We start from the raw sequence: 18,136 nt of genomic DNA, 5'->3' as shown, positions 1-18,136 counted from the left end.
CTTTTTGTGACGTTGTGGTGGCGATAGGGTCAGCTCCCTATTATCAAGGCAGCGTTAAGCCACTTAACGTGGCTTAAAGCTGCTTTCATAATAGTGTTGCAGTGGTCGTTGCACCGCAACACCCATTGAATTCGATGCTGCCACCTATTATCTAGGGTGGCGATAACAGGTGGCAGCGCCGAACTTAAGACCAGGAAATCCTGGTCTTAAGATGGTGAAAAGAGGAGAAATGCTTTATTTCTCCTCTTTTTTGCTTTTTCCATGTGTGCTGCCTTGAGCAGAACATATTGAAAAAGCAAAATGCCATGGTTTGTTTATGTGCAGGAAGGTGTCCCTTCCTGTACATAAACAAACCTTTTTCAAAATGCCATTTTGTAAGTTACATGTGTGCTGCATGAAGCAGCACACACGTAGTTATAAACTGGCAATTTAGGTTTGTTTATGTGCAGGAAGGGACACCTACCTGTACATAAACAAACCTCCCTGCTCGCAGACACCCTTGCACTCTTGTGCAAGGGTACTTGCGTTGGCTCTAAGGTGTAAAACTTAGCGCCATCACAGGGGGAAATGCGAGGTTGCACCATATCCTTGATAATATGGTGCAGCCTCGCGTTTCTGAAGTGGTGGAGAGAGGTGTTAAGCCAAGAAGGCTGACGCCTCTCTCCGCCACTTCCTTGCTAATATGCCCCCATGTCTTTTCCAAAATGCGATTCAATGATAGTGAATAAGTGTTCAGCCAAATTGCTTGTGCATTTTACCATCAAGTGGAAGCAAGTGGTAGCCAGGTGGAAGGAATAAAAGGGTTCCCAAAAGGCAGTGGTAACATTAATAATGGCAGTACTCTTTACGATGGAGGTGAAAACGTGTGCCTGGAGCGCCAGACTTCAGGAGGAGTAGTCAGGAGCAGATATTTCAGCAGATTCCACCTTTTTTTTGTGTTTGAAAAGCTTTAATAATGAATAATAATATGGGAAACATAACAGCAATATAATTTAAAAAATAGGAATGAAACATCAGAATTAGCTGGTACCTAAAAGAGAAGAGTAAAGCCAATTTTAGATTTTATAGAAAAAGGAAGGGAAGAGGGAGGGGAGGGAACAAAGGAAGAAAGGTAAGGAGCGAGGAGGGTATAACAACATCATGGTATGGAGAAATAAAACAAAGAGAAACATAAAGGTTACATCATTACAGAAAAGTAAATGTGAGTTATGGAGTGGATACATATATACATTAAATGAACGAAGTAAAAAGTAAAAAAGAACAGAGATAATGTCGTTCAAGGAGGTTTAAAATTCTCAGCAGTTCAATATGAGATACTATTTAAAATAATACGATGTAAATAGGTGGTAAGGGGTAACCAGAAGAGATCTCTATTTAACAATGGTTTATAAGAGGAGGCGAATGCACCATCAAGTCTATGAAAATGACAGATGGTATTCCACCAAAGTTTTGTAAGAGTTTTCCAATTGAAAGATATGTGTTGAAAGGGTAGAGCAAGCATAAGATCGAAAAGACCAGACACATGAGATGGAAGTTCTAAAGAGTCAGAGAGACTACCAGTAAAGAGAAGAGGAATAGAATAAGGAGTGTAAATTGAGAAAATTCGAGAAATGCATGACCAGACCTTATCCCAAAAGACTGAAACAGAAGGACAAAGAAAAAGAAGATGTAAAAGGTCAGCATTAGAGGAGTCAGCAGAGGAAGAAAAACGATCTAAAGATGAAGCGGAGAAATAAATCCTGTGATAGAGGAAAAACATAGATTGAGTAAGAGATGCAGAGCGGAAAATATTTAAAGAACGAGACCAAAGTTTATCCCAAAAGATGGTGGACCATTCCCAATTGAGATCCGACTCCCATGAAAGTTCCAATTTGGATTTAGGACGATCAGGAGCAGGGCTGAAAAAAATGTATATATAAGAGAAGCATTGGGTAGAGTAAGGAGTATATTGAAAAGGGAGTTTTGGTTTTCAGATGAAGATTGGGAGGGGAGAGAAAAATAAATGTCAAGAATAATTGACATGAGAGTAGTAAACCTGTGCAAAAAGGAGCGAGGACTGTGAAATATGTATTGAAATTGAGAAAAGGAGCAGGGTGAAATCCCATTAAAAAGATTTTTAACTCATGTAATACCCTTTAATCTCCATGAATTCCAAAAAACGGGCCTATTCTTGAAGAGGATAAGCGAATTATGCCAAATAGGAGAATCTAAAAAAGATTCCCGAGAGGTAACAGCAGGTTGGACCAGAGGTTTCAAGAAGGTAAAAGGTGTGTCTAAGTAGTGGAAGAGAGGTATAAAAGGATTTGGCAGAGAAAAACGTACCTTCCTTGAAAGAGAAGGGTAGTAACAAGATTTGTTCAATTGAAAGCCAAAGAGGAGTAAATGGGGAGAATCATGACAGGAGCCATTTGGAAGCCTGGCGAAGAGAGAAGGACTTATGATAGAGTCGAAAGTTAAGGAAGTTTACCCCACCATTAGATTTTGGCTTACGAAGAGAGGATAGGGCAATTCTGGCTTTTTTGTTGAGTCAATACGTTTGAAGTAAACAGCAGGGATATGAAAGGGAAGCATAGAGAATATGTAAATTAAAATTGGAGATATCATCATTTTAACCGAGTCCAATTGACCCCACCAAGAAAGCAAAAGAGGGTTCCAAGAAGAGAGTAACTTATCAACACGAGATAAGACTGCAGACATGTTCAATTTGATTGAGGAGGCAATAGAGTTGGAAAACCAGATGCCTAAGTATTTAGTTTTTGAACTATTCCTAGCAAACCCAGTGGAGACGAAAGAGTGAGGACAACAGAATCTTGTAAGGGGGAGAATTTCAGTCTTATCTGAGTTAATTTTGTAACTAGGGACTTGCGAAAAGGATTCACATTCAAGTAGTAAAGGAGGAATAGAAGTGTCAGGATCAGAGATAAAAAGGATATCGTCTTCATATGCGGAAAGTTTCAACTGACAATCACCATACGGAAAACCGGAAAATTGAATTATTATTACGGATAGAGGACAAAAAAGGTTCAAGAGCTAAAACAAAAAGAAGAGAAGATAAAGGACAACCTTGACGAGCACCACACTTCAGAGGAAAGTAAGGTGAAACACTACCATTTACTAAGACCGAGGCTTTAGGTGCAGAATATAATTAGGAGATAAGAGATATGAATTTAGAACCAAAACCATGCCATTGGAGCGATGCAAACAAAAAGGACCAATCTAGTCTATCAAAAGCTTTTTCTGCATCAACAGAGATAGCAGCCAAAGATATAGATAGGGAGGGGACTTTATTTAAGACATTGAGAAAGAGACGAGAGTTGTCGGAGGTTAGTCTTCCTTTCACAAAGCCACATTGTTCTTTACCGATAAGGTGAGGCATGAGGGGATCTAAGCGTAAAGCTAGCAATTTGGCGAACAATTTATTGTCAACATTGACAAGAGATATCGACCGATAGTTTTTACAAAATTGCGAATTGCGACCTTCTTTAGGAATGAGGCAAATAGTGGCCTCCTGGAATGTGCCTTCTGTTTTACCCGCTAAATAAAATGAGTGAAAAAGCGTTAGAAGTTTCGGGAGTAGTAAGTCAGAAAAATGCAGATAAAATTCAACGGAAAATCCATCTGGACCAGGAGTTTTCCCTTTAGTAAGAGTTTTCAAAGCGGTGGAAAGTTCATTAAGAGAGAGGTCTTTATCAAGATCAAGAAGGTTAAGATGAGAAGTAGAGGGAGAGGGAATTTTATCAAGATAAGATTGGATGAGTGAAGGGGAGGGAGGGGATTCCGGCGTATAAAGATTTTGATAAAAAAGTTTAAACTTGTTAAGTATCTCGTTATCTTTATGCAGAAGAGAATTATTAGAAGAGTAAACAGAATCTATAAGAGTGCGTTCCTTGTGTGTTTTGAGATAGTTTGCTAAAAGTTTCCCTGCCTTATTGCGACCACCATAATAACGAGCGCTACTCCAAAGGAGTATTGAAGAAGCATTGTCAGTAGTGGTTTTGTTAAAAGTAATTTTCGCTCGAATCAGTTCTGGTGAAATTGAATTTTTAGAAGAAGTATAGAATTCATGTTCTAGTAGCTTGATATGAGCTAAGGTAGTTGTCCGTTGATGAAGAAAGCGTTTCTTTATCTTTGAAACAAAGTCACTTATGAAACCTCTAGCTGTGGCTTTAAAGGAGTCCCAGATAACATGGGGGGATGAGTTGGAGTTGCAGTTAATTTCAAAGAATTTATTAGCGAAAGATCAAAAGGAGGAAGTGAAGAGAGCATCGGTAAGAAGAGAGTTGTTAAAACGCCATCGAGAGGATTTCAGATGTGGAGGGAGAAAGTCAAGGTCTGTAACAATAGGGGCATGGTCAGAGATAACTATGGGTTCAATAGAGGAAGAAAGAAGATTTTGAGACAAGGACTGAGAAAGAAAGATGTAGTCTAGACGAGAAAGTGTTGTATGAGGAGAAGAGAAAAAAGAATAATCAAGAGTGTCAGGGTGCGAAAGTCTCCAGGAGTCAATAAGATGAGTCTGAGATACAGTATCAAGAAATTGTTTATGAGATTTGTGTGGAATAAAATGGACTGTGGACTTGCGGTCAAGAAATGGGTCTACAATTTGGTTGCAATCACCACCTAAGATAAATAGATCATCACGAAACTGAATACATTTTTGGGTAATCATCGGCCAAAAAGAAGAATCAGGCAAAGTAGGACCAAAAACATTAAGAACAGTTAATGGAACAGAATTAATTGATAGTTTGGCAAGTATCCATCTACCTTCCGCATCGTTTTCTAGTGATATAACTTTACTTTTCAGTTTCTTATGACAGAGGATAACAACACCATTTTTTTATTAGTAGATGGAGAGAATAAAACCATACCCACCCAGCCTCTTTTCAATTTAAGTGAATCAGCATCTGTGAGATACGTTTCTTGTAAAAGAACTAAGTCTGGGTTATAGGAGGCTAGGTGGGAAAGGATTCTCTGTCTTTTAATAGGATTGATACAACCTTTTACATTCCAGAAGATAACTCTGAAAGTAAAATTGTCAAAAATGTAATAGAAATACAATCCACAACGATAGAGAAGTGAGAGAAAATATTAATGAATAAAGTGAAAAGAGGATAAAGACAGAATAAAAGCTCATACCATACCTGATAGATGTTAATGAATGAAGAAAAAGGAAGAGCAGATGCAGAATCCAGGAGAATATTGAGGAGGGGGAATGGGAAAGAATGAAGGGAAAAGAGAGCTACAATGAGAGACAGTACAAATCCAAAGGACGACTGAGAAAACATACCTGGGGGAAATAAGGACAACATAAGGAAGTTGGGGCAATGGCAATGAACGGAAGACGAAACGCCCGAACCAGGAAACCCGGTCACACCAGAACGACATAGAAGGGAATACAAACAGACCAGACAACTTTAAAGCTGACAAGCTGAACCTGTGTAAATTTATTAGGGGAACAAGAAAATGTCTAAAAATTAATAAGGAGTGAAGAGAAGAAACAAATCGGATGCAAATATAGAATTAAGCATGAGAGATGAAGATGTCAATTAAGAGGGCAGTGAGAAGAAGGAAAAATTAGCAAAGGGAGGTAAAGTAAAGAAAGGAGGAAGCGCGCATGAAGTAAAATGGAAGAAGAACATAAGAAATGAAGTAGAACAGTAAAATGGAAAGAGAGGAGATTGAAAAATAACAATTAATTCGGTAACAATATACAATATAAGCATGTAGGAGAAGACAAACGTTTCTAAAACATTTCTAAAACATAAGAAGTGCGTGGATTAATGACAAGGCAACAATGAAAGATTAAGAGAAATGGAATTCAACAAATCAGCATGTAACAAGTCAACCCGTAGAAGGAGTAGCGGTGTCCATAGTAGTTGAAGCATGAGAATGGATAAACTTTTTCAGTCCTGCAGGATCTTCAAATGACTGAGTATGATTTTGGAAGGTAACCTTGAAGATGCAAGGGTGAAAGAGGCCATATCGAGCTCCCATTGAACGGAGAGATGGACGAAGCTTAAGAAATGATTTCCGTCTACTTGTTGTAACATTAGACACATCTTTAGAGAGATATACTCTTTAACCTAACCAAGAAATTTAGCGTTTGGCTCTGGCAGCGGACAGAACAGAGAGCAAGTCAGTAAATTTGAGGAAAAGGATGAAGAGATTGAAGGACGTGGACCAAGTCTGTGAGCTGTTTGAATGTTGAGTGATGTTGAAGGAGGCATGTCCAGCAGTTTCAGTAAGAAAGATGAGAAAAAAGTGACGGGTCCTCTCCTTCCAAAGATTCCGGCAAACCGTAGATGCGTAGGTTGTTCCGTCTGTTACAATTTTACAAATCCTCTGTGTGTTGTTGAAGTTTTCGAACTTCCTTCTCTAGCGAGGAGAGTAAATGTGAATCATTCTGAACCGTTGAAAGTTGCTGTTCCACTGCAGAAACTCTATTCTCCATGTATGACCATTTGTCTTCTAGAAATTGCAACAGTTCCATGGAAATAGTAGGAGATGACTGAACAGGAGATGAGAGGTCTTGCTTAAGATGTTTTGAAGTGGAAATTGGTGGAGAATTTTTATTTGGCGTAGAATGTGCCAATGGAGCACGAGCAGAAGGTACATTAGCCATGTCGGCAGAGGACGAGGGAGTAGTCGCTGTAGATGGCAAAGAAGGCGCAGGTAGCATCGACGAAGAGGCCTTGGGGATAAAGATAAATTTTGGTTTGCGAAGCCTGCCCATAAGTCAGTGATAGCAAAAGATGCCACAGAAGAAGCGACCAATCCAATGGACACTTGGATATTGTTACACTTCCAAAATGAACCAGTATACCAGAGTAACACAGACGTATTAAAGACGCAAACGTAGTGCAGACAAGTGAGAGTTGACGGTAACACAGAGGCTCATATTTGGAGCTTGCGACATTCAATGAGAAGGGCTATGATGAAGAACATTCCAGAAGGAGACTTGCGAAGATGAGAAACAGGAAAATTCCAAATCTAAAGCCCATTCGTAGAGATATATTTTGTTTCTAGAACAGAGTGCATCGATACATGTTCATAGGAGAGTCAACTGAGAAGAACAGAGGTTGATGTTTAGGGGTAAACTTGGAACATATATGCTGAGAAAGCTGACTGTGAGGAAACAGCACTTAAATGTGAAGAAAAGTCAATTGAAATCCAGAAGCTCCCAGCAGAGAAATATGCCAGCGATAAGAAGACCCATTACCTGAGTAAGCAAGGGAAGGTCTGTCCTTCTTTGGCAAAACTCCGTGGAGAAGTTCAAACATGGCACAACAGCACACAAAATGGCAGCTGCATCACTGAGGAGGATTTGCTGAGGGTGAAAACGGCATTTAGCGCGATTCTAGCGCAAAAGCCTTCCCCGCATTCACTGCATCTTCCAATTGCGGTAATTATAAAAACCGCATGTAGAGGGTGCGAAATAGCGCAAATATAGTCCAGTGCTACGGTGCGTCGGAGACCGGGACTCAGCCGGCCATCTTGAACCGGCGCCGAGTCCACGCCCCCGAGCAGAATCCACCTTTTGATCAGTCAGAGAAGAGTCAGGCCTGATGCAACCTGAGAAGGCGGTCATACTTGATCTAATTAATGAGATCCATGCTATATATACCACAGAGGAAGCCTGAATGCAGCTAAGCGATTCCTCTACATGGTCAGGTTTTGTTCTCTCCCAGGGAGTTATGCAGGGTCTGTAGAAGTAACTACAAGATAGAATTTACTTTTATGATGTTCCTAACATCATATGATGTGTAGCTGGGACACATACAAGTCTGCTCTCTGGAAAAGCCAGCATTCTCCAACATCACGATGGTGTACAGTGCTAAAGATATGATTGCAGTCATTGTTGCCCATTACTCCTGAGCATTGAGTGTTCTGCCACTGTGGCCTCAACTACCGTCTAAGGGAGACATGAGAGACACATTTTTACTTCATGAGTGTCACAATGTATGGTGCTATGTCATTTAATCATCAGTTTGATACATTACATTCGTACCCTTTATTGGATGTTACAGACAATGCATTTGCCATTTGCCCGTAGATTCCCAAATCCAGTGCTTAGTTTGTAAAATAATACGCTTTCAGGCCCAAGGCTTTGTTCGGATGACAGCGGCCAAGGTTATTGAACATCAGGACGCTGAACACCATAGGCTGCATAGTCTTCAGTCTACCTCATGTCTCTTTCATCCAGCACCAGACACTCCCTGACTTTTTCTTTCTTTTTGCTGTTTTTTCTAATCCTGCTTTCTCCCTGTGTCATGCTTTGTCTGTCTTTGCCATCCTCCTTCTTTTTCCTTTTGTATTTTTCTTTCTCGCATTCGATGAATGTCGGTTGAAGAAAAATAAGCGCTGGTCCTCTAAAATGAGTGCCGTTGTACCCCAACTTCAGCCAACAGTTCAAATAACGCACTGCTCACCCCTCAATTCACAAAATCAAGCGGACCCAAGAGAGTTTTGCAACAATTCAGCCAGCACACAACCAGACAAAAGGAGTAATTGTAAAACATCGGCATTTGAATGGACATATATTGCTCTTTGCCTAAATGTGATGGTGCATTAGAATACAGCCCTGAGACTTACTGTAAAATACCAGCGGTGTGAGCAGTAATTGATAACACTGCTGTCAATAGGGGCTTGCTTCAAGAAACAAAAGTCAATGATTCAGATAAGGAAGTGGATCCACATCCGACTCATATATGGACTAAACTGTGCACCGTCTGCTGATGGAAGTGAGCGCAGATCACACATCACAAATAATTGATTTTGATTTGAATGGTTTTCATGTTATTATAAAACAAAAAAAAGAAAAATTAATTTCATAGCTTGACCCGAATATTTACAGGTGTTTTTCAAATTCTTTACTAATTCAAAGTTATGAATTGAAATGAAGGCAAAAAAATCAAACAGAGTTTTTTCTAATTTTTTATTCATATGTAATGAAGAACATACATGTTCTCCTCCTGTTCTGTCTAACACCACTTGACTTGGTCATGGGCACCTGCCTTGAAGGACATTGGCCTCCACCACTGCGGCTCTTGCTACGTGCACCAGTGCTACCCTTTTCACTGATTTTCTCGTCACTCCACAGCCTTTCTTAGGGGCATATCAACAACAACCGGCGATAATTATAGCAAAGCGCACTTAGCGCTAGGATAATTATCGCCGGCTAGCGTTGATTTTTATCGCTGAGATAGCGTGCTATTAGCAACGCTTATCTCAATAGCGATAAAAATCCTCACGCTAAGTGGCTAACGTGAGATTATCGCTGGAAACCCAGCGATAATCTCACGTTAGCTTGTTGATAGGGACAGACAAACTTATCCATGATATCCTCCTTCCATAGGATATCATGGCTAAGTCAGAAAAATACCAGACGTAAAAAAGCAGCGTTAACCGCGGTTAGCGCTGCTTTTTTTGTCTCTAACAGGGTTAGCGACATTCTTGATAATAGGAGAAATGTTGCTTAGCGACATTTCTCCTATTATTTCACTCTGGAACGCCCCCTTTGCATCTCATTAGAGATGCAAGGGGAAGCGTAGAGTAAAAGGGTGCTAACATGCGAATTTGCATGTTAGCACCCTGTTGTTGATAGGGTGCTAGTTTAATCTCTGCTTTTTTGGCTTTTAAAGCCAAAAAAGCAGAGATACAGCCCTTGTTGATATGCCCCTAAGTCTCAAAACAGTGGAGGGGCAGGGCAGCCTGAAGTCCAACATGAATTATTTTCTTCAGTGTTTCCGAGACACTAGCAACCTGAACTAATGCCTCCCACTTTGATGCCAACTTGCAGATAAGCGCTGTACAGAGCGACGAAAAGCCCGAAGGCAAGTGTGTGCATGACATTGTCATCTCCTCTGTGCTTTTCCTTGCTTTGCAACAACGCTACAGATTGATTCAACAGCATCAGAAACGTTTATAATACTGTGTGCATGTTTTGAAATCTGTTGTGTCGAGTTTTTTTCTGAATCGTCCACAATATGGATTAATTTACAGACTCAGTTATGCTACTTTTTCTGTATGTTACACAGTGTACTTTCCAGCTTCCTGAAGCACTATGCACATGCTACAGAATCTTTTGTTTTACTTGCTATATCACTTACTTTCTGAATATGTGGCCTTGCTGTGGATATTATTGGGCGATGCAGTCAGCATCATCTACTCAGTGTCACTCTACTATACATTCCTCTTGCAGTTGAGGGTGTGGTTACTAAAAACGTTGCAGCAGAAGGCGTTGGTTCTGTCATTTGGGCAGTTCTCTTTATATCAATTGCTATGCTTGTATTGCTTTCAGACTCTGCGGTGCTATGACTACTATTGTGAGGTTGTGGACTAGAAATGTTGCTGGTCTCTCCTAATGTGTCATTCTATGTAGATTATTCTGTGTGGTCAAAGATAAATTACAATGACTGATTTTATTAATTGAAAGTGAATATAATTTCATTATATATAATAGCACGTTTAAGACTCATACAAAAAATATCAGTATTTATGAAAGTGTCATGAACAGGTTGCAATGGTCATTTTTTCCCCCCCGGAGGGTTTCTTTCAGTTTTAAGGAAGATTCCTTTCAGTAGCCACTTTAGCGACTGGTAATTGGTAGCAGCAACCTACACGTTCCTGATTGATTGGGGTTTGAGCCCTGGTCAAGCAGTAACCACAATGGTAGTCAGGATAAGACACCAGTAATCCCCAAATTAACCTGTGTTCACCCCCTGGCAGTTGTCACAGATCAGTCAGGCTTAACTTGAAGGCAATGTGAAAATTATTTGTGTAAAAACAGTGACAACACCACACAAAAAGATCCCACAACAGTTTAGAACAATAGAGAATATTGTAATAAATACAACAAGATAAAATAGCACCAGAAAGCAATAAGCACCAACAAAAGATATCTTGTCGTGTTGGGCCGGGACAAAGTCAAAGGTTCAGGCTAACTGTAATGGAGAACGGGCCGTCTAGAAGGACCCAATTGGGCCCACTGAGCCATAGTACCTTAGTCGAGGATGTGTCAAAGTTGAAGATCCTGTCGACGGAGAGGCTGCGGAGTGTAAAACGGGCAATGCATTAATGTCAATCCTCATGACGGTGGCAATGCACTGGTCCTGGTCGTGCAACAGCCGCGATGCACCAATTTCATCCAGTCAGTCGCGATGATGCTTCGTTGCTGTTCACACAGTAGCAGCGATGTGCCTGTTCTGTCTCCACAGCCACAATGAAGTGTTGAGCAAACATCGTAAGCCCACCACCAAGCATCCAGGACTGAGGGGGCATCACTTGGCAAGGTAGACTCACAGATGGCAGAGTCCAGATGTAGAAGCAGGATAGTTAAAAGTATGTTATGGCCCTTAGACCGCAGATCAGGAAGCTAGCCAAGTAGTCCTTCGAGTCACTCTGGGTTCTGGGGGTCAAATGGTGCAGGTCCAGTTCGTCTTCCACCCAGACCAGAAGGGCAGCAGATAAGCACAGCAGGAAAGCAGTTCTTCCAGAGCAGTAGTCCAGCAGAGAGGCAGACCTTCAGCAGCACAGCAGTCCTTTTTCCTGGCAGATTATCCACAGGTCCAGCAGTGTACTTAAGTGATAGGATCTGAGTTCCAGTTCTCATACCCAGAGGTGCCTATGAAGTGGGGGAGACTTCAAAGAAGGGTCTTTGAAGTGCGCAGAGGTCCTCCCTTCCTGCCTTGGCTCCAGACTCACTACAGAGAGATATGCAGATCTTTGCATAGGAACATGTTAGGGCCTATTCATATGTAAGTGTGAGGCTGTTCCCAGCTCCTGCCTCCCATTCTCCAAGGATGGGCCATCAAGTCACACCTAAGCTCCCATTGTGTGCACATGTCTAAAGGGACTACACAAAGCTCTGCTGTCACACTCCTCAGTCATCAGGCTGCAGACACCCAGGGCTAAGAGCAGGAAAATGACAACTTTCCAAAAGTGGCATTTTCCAAACTGTAATTATATATTCGACGTTGCCATTAAGGAGGATTTATCCTTACAATTCCATAGGTACTAAACATGATCGATCTACCTCTTCTCAGTTAGGAATTACAGCTCTTTACATGTAATAAGGAATCCCTTATGTTATCCAATCAGAGGAGTAGCCCTTACAGTAGTAAAGAATGAATTTGTGAGTTTTTCAATACCAGGACATGTAAAACTTAAAAGTACATGCCCTGTCTTTTACATACACTATACCCTGACCTATGGGTTACCTAGGGCCTACCTTAGGGGTGACTTATATGCACTAAAAGCATAGTTTTAGGCTTGGCAAGAGTTTTACATGCCAAGTCAACATAGCAGTGAAAACTGCACACACATACTCTGCAGTAGCAGGCCTGAGACACCAGCTGCCTCTTGGTTAGAAGTCGGACTGCCCTTTGTTTTTCTTCGTTGTTCTTCATCCAGCAACTCGCCGGACCCGCTGCGCGGGTCCCGCAGCGCGCCAGATCTTTGCGGGAGTTGCCAGAAGGGGCTGCCTCATACCTGGGGTGAGTGCATTCAGACCAGGGCTGCGAGCAGCGGGGACTCCATTGCCCAGGAGTCCCTGCGAGCCCAATTAGTCACACCTGGGCTGCTCTCCCTGGTCGCCATGCCCCCTCCCCCACGGGAGTAAAAACGGATTGTCAACCCTCCACCAGTGGGACACCAACTGCCTCTTGTTAGACGTCGGACTGCCCTTTGTTTTTCTTCGTTGTTCTTCATCCAGCAACTCGACGGACCCGCTGAGCGGGTCCCGCAGTGCGCCAGATCTTCGCGGGAGTTGCCAGAAGGGGCTGCCTCATACCTGGGGTGAGTGCATTCAGACCAGGGCTGCGAGCAGCGGGGACTCCATTGCCCAGGAGTCCCTGCGAGCCCAATTAGTCACACCTGGGCTGCTCTCCCTGGTCGCCACAACCCCTCCCCCATGGGAGTAAAAACGGATTGTCAACCCTCCACCAGTGGGACACCAACTGCCTCTTGGTTAGACGTCTGACTGCCCTTTGTTTTTCTTCGTTGTTCTTCATCCAGCAACTCGCCGGACCCGCTGCGCGGGTCCCGCAGCGCACCAGATCTTCGCGGGAGTTGCCAGAAGGGGCTGCCTCATACCTGGGGTGAGTGCATTCAGACCAGGGCTGCGAGCAGCGGGGACTCCATTGCCCAGGAGTCCCTGCGAGCCCAATTAGTCACACCTGGGCTGCTCTCCCTGGTCGCCACAACCCCTCCCCCATGGGAGTAAAAACGGATTGTCAACCCTCCACCAGTGGGACACCAACTGCCTCTTGGTTAGACGTCTGACTGCCCTTTGTTTTTCTTCGTTGTTCTTCATCCAGCAACTCGCCGGACCCGCTGCGCGGGTCCCGCAGCGCACCAGATCTTCGCGGGAGTTGCCAGAAGGGGCTGCCTCATACCTGGGGTGAGTGCATTCAGACCAGGGCTGCGAGCAGCGGGGACTCCATTGCCCAGGAGTCCCTACCAGCCCAATTAGTCACACCTGGGCTGCTCTCCCTGGTCGCCACGCCCCCTCCCCCAATCATCTCCCTACTTCAGGAATACAGTTCCCCGCTACGCGGGAGCGCCCGGGGCTAAGCCCGGGCAAAGGGCGGGCCGTTTGAGGCCGTTCGAGGACGGAAGAGACCGAACCGGGCCATCTCCCTAACTTTTCTCCATTCGGACTGTATATCCAAAATTGTACGTATTGGTACCTCATTGCTATTGCACCTGTGAGTTCTTAAAGATTTAGTATCATTGACAATCTGCTTACATAAGACGTTAACTCCCCGTATTGGTCTAACAGGAACTATGGTTTTAACTAGAGGAAACAAAACCAAAGTGTTGGGGGGTGGGGGCAAGTTTTTGGGCCCCATGGATGATTTTATTACCAAGGCAAATACATTCATAGACCAAAGTATTAGTTTGATAGAAGGTAGGGTGTCTTTGGATTTAGCGTTGGCTGAGAGATCCTCCATGGCGAACTTAGTGGATGCAAGAACCCCCGAAATACCCAACATCTCTGGGCGAAGGACGCCTGGTGAGGGTAGGCGTAGCCTACCAAACAATGTGGACCTGTCGGCCTCCCAGCTTTCCGATTTCCAAACAAGCTTAGACCTAGAAAATCCCATTCCAAACGAGATTAGTGACATGCCTAGAAGTAAAGAGAAAGTACCCCCTAGAGCAGAACAGATAGTAGAGTCTGTGATTACAAATCAGTCCACACATGATACTCCAGACCTTATTAGTCTGGAATCCTCCATTCATTCATCCTGTAGTACGGAAATAAGCGATAACAACAATTCTCAACTGCTAAATAACATCTCAGATCTATTAAAATCTTTCCTTGCTCCAGTAGAAGTAAGATTATCACAGATTGAGCACCAGCTATCCAACTTCATAAATCTCACAAAGTCCAACCAAGTGCTGGGGGCCCAAAAAATGGGGGGAAACAAGCAGACCCCTCTCAAGCCAGCACTCATACAAAAAAATGTACCTATACCTCTAGAAGTAACATCTAAACCAACACCTCCTGAAACATTAAATATCAACAGAGCAGTGAAACCTTCCACTAATGCTACCATAACCCTACCTCAGGGTAACACCGGCGCCTAAAACATCGGCACCCAAAACATCGGCACCCAAAATATTGGCGCAGAAAACTCCGTCTTCCAAAATACCTGCCCCAAAAACTTTGGTCCCAGTATCTAACAGAGGTGATACTAGGGGACCCCCTGAAGCTAGATTTGCTGTCGATATGCCACCGGAAGCACGTCCCTTCGTAGTTGTAATGACAGGTGTGCCCGAGTTAGTGGATTATAACGCAGAACCTACGTGGTCATTGAAAAACAAGGCCCAATATTGGCTAAATACCAATCGCCCTATTCCAGCAACTTGGACATGTAGGAGTCTGATGGTACGTAGGACTCCCTGGGTGGGAAACAGCAAAATAACAATACCGGGAGACTGTATTCTGATTACATTCGAGGATCCTCGTGTGGTAGATTATATTTGCTCCTGGGACTTTCCTTTTTCTATCCTTCAAGGCACCGCAATGGTCCCTCTAATGTTTATGACAGCCCCTGGGAAGTAGCACCTCTCCGTCATAGTGAACATGGCAACTCAAGGCAAATAGTGGGTCCCCGACATCATGATTACGACAGCTCCTGGTACACAGTCGGGCCACGTCATTGGGGAGGAGGATGGGATGATTGGGGTCCCTACACTCAGAGGACGGCCTATAGAGAGCTGCCTCGCTGGGATGCCTGGTCCAGCATCCCGACGATGAATAGGTTTAGTGCCCTTGAATCGGTCGATTGACCACTAATGGTGACCGAATCTATCAATCCCAAGACACCCCATTTAACGCCTAAAGTAAAAACAATTTGTTTAGTAAATGAAGCTGCGGTGATTAACACAGAACTGTTGCCCTTACCTATCATCTTTTGGAATGTTGCGGGCCTTCGTCCCAAAATTGAGGATGGATCTGCCATGAATTTCTTGGAGCTGGGTAAAATCATCTGCCTCCAGGAAACATGGGCCATGACGGAGCTCCACCTCCTGGGTTATAAAACATACTTTACTCCAGCTCTGGGCAGCGGTGTAGGCAGACCTAAGGGAGGGTTGACCACGTATATTGCAAATATAGTGAACCACCTAAAAGTATCTATAGTTGTTTCTGACCCAAATTTTCAATTATTTTCCCTTGCTTTTAAAAATAAAGAGTCCATCCTCTTGCTTAACCTCTATAATAATTTAGAGGAGGACCAATTCTTGACCTTTCTCTTTAACATCCAGGAGAAACTAACCCATTTTTTAAAGGCAGGAAAAGGGGTGGTTCATCTTCTATGGGGAGGAGATTTTAATCTGCATCCATGCCCACACGCTGGAAAAAATCGTTGTGGGATAGTGGATGAACATGATGCTCCCCTCATGCACTTTGTCCATACCAAGGTGGGGATTGCTATGAATAATGTCTTATCGGACTTGGAACTCTCGATAGCTAACGAGCGAAGTCCAGGCTTAAACCTCCTGCAACCAACATATGTGGGTAGGGGATACAAAACGACAGTCGATTACATCCCTCTGTCGTCCGGATTGTTGCCCCGAGCTAGGTCCTTTGAGGTCCTGACTAACTCACTAAGCGATCATTCTGCCTTGAGTATGGATCTTTATGCAATTAATTCTCAACCCCTAACCGTAGTTATAGCTAAAACTCTTGCCCAGAACAAATTGGAGCTAGGTAAGCAAAACGGATATACATTAAAGTGGGGGAAAATAAACCCAGCAGAAATTAGTGAAATATTGGTAAAAAAGGCATACTCAAACATAACTAAATGCCTGGATTTACGAGAAACGGATGAAGAAGTCCTAAATAATTTTACTCAGATATTAGAGAAAATTAAGGGACTTCTTACAGTAAATCCAAAGAGCTCGAACCAAACTATTAAAGGGTGGTTTAATCATAGCTGTACCAGGGCCCTAACTAAGTTAAAGATGGCCCTGAATAAAACAGTCAGAGACCTGGAGCAGATTCAACTCCTTAGACAGCAATATGGAAGGGCACGTAAACAAAGAATTCAAGAACTAAAACAGAAATTATGGGACGATTTGCACATTAGTGCCATCTCTAAAAATAGTGAGGCTTTCTGGCGAACCGTTAAATCCCCCTACCTAATAGATGATAACAGTCCCAAGATAGAAGTGGCCATAGAAGAAGATACTTGGGTGTCACACTTTTCCAAAATCTTTAAAAATACAGTAACATCACCAGGGACAGAAATCTCACATCCAATAGTTGAATACCCAATATCCCTGCATTTTGACATCTCCGAGGTTTTAGTGGCACTAGAAACAAGCAAAAACGGGAAAGCCCCAGGCCCAGACGGGGTCCCAGTGGATCTTTTTAAATTCAATCTGGATCTCTGGGCCCCCATTCTCACGAGAGTGTGCACTGCAGCCGCAAAAGTGGGTCTGATAAAATCTTGGACCAAATCTATCATGGTCCCAATTTTCAAAAAGGGGGATCGTCAGGACGTCAAATGCTACCGCCCCATCTCACTGCTGGATTCTCTGGGCAAGGTCGTTGGCAGGGTCGTGCTCGAGCGACTCCGGCAGTGGGCTGAGGAGGGAGGCATTATTTCCGATCTCCAATTTGGATTTCGGGAAGGGTTTGGAACGGTGGAGCAGGCCCTCAACCTTAGTTTGATGGTGGGCAAACATATCCAAGCAAAGAAGGACACGGTCTATATGGTGTATGTAGACCTGTCCGCTGCTTTTGATTGCGTTTCCCACGCAAAACTCTGGATGGTTTTGAGACAAATGGGAGTGGATCCCCCTCTTTTAGATTTTTTGAGAGAGCTCTATTCTAAAGCCTCTGCGAGGGTGCGCTTTGGCACGAAGGGGGAGTTGACAGCATCTTTTGGAGTAGAGCGGGGAGTCAGGCAGGGGTGTGTCCTGGCCCCCTTTCTCTTCTCATTGTATACGAATGGCCTGGAGGAAGAGATGTTGAGGGGGGCCCAGGATCTCCCGCGGGTAAAACATCGCCTGATTCCCGCTCTGCTCTATGCAGATGATTCTATCATGTTGGCGCGCACTCCGTGTGAATTACAGAAGTCCCTGAATAGGTATGTTGATTTTATGGGTGGGCTGGACTTACATGTGAACGTCAATAAAACGTTTGTCATGATAGCAGGCAGTGGGAAAAAGCGAGCTAAGGATATCTATCTCAAAGACCAAAAACTTGAGGTAACTGCCCAGTACTCGTACTTGGGTATCATGATTGATGAAAGGCTAAACTGGAGGCCAGCAGTAGAGGCCAGGTGCCATCTTTTTAAAAGAGCCATAATGTCCCTGATGAGCTTCTCCCAGAGACTGGGGAGAAGGGCCCCAGTGGAGCTACTAAAAATCTATAGCGCCAAGTGTCAGGCGATTGCGTTGTATGGGGCGGGAGTCTGGGGACACATAGATGTTAGCGCCCTTCAGGTGGCAGAAAACACCTTCCTCAGATTCCTTTTAGCAACACCGAGACATACATCAGTTTACACATCCCACTTGGAACTTGGAATCCCTTACTTAGAGGATTTGTTAAGGATCCAACCATTATTGCTCTGGTGGCGCATTTGGACTTCTGACAAAAATGCCCTAACCCAGGCAATTGTGG

Source organism: Triturus cristatus, chromosome 11, assembly GCF_964204655.1.
Source record: "Triturus cristatus chromosome 11, aTriCri1.1, whole genome shotgun sequence".
NCBI lineage: Eukaryota > Metazoa > Chordata > Amphibia > Caudata > Salamandridae > Triturus > Triturus cristatus.
This window is presented reverse-complemented; position numbering follows the sequence as displayed.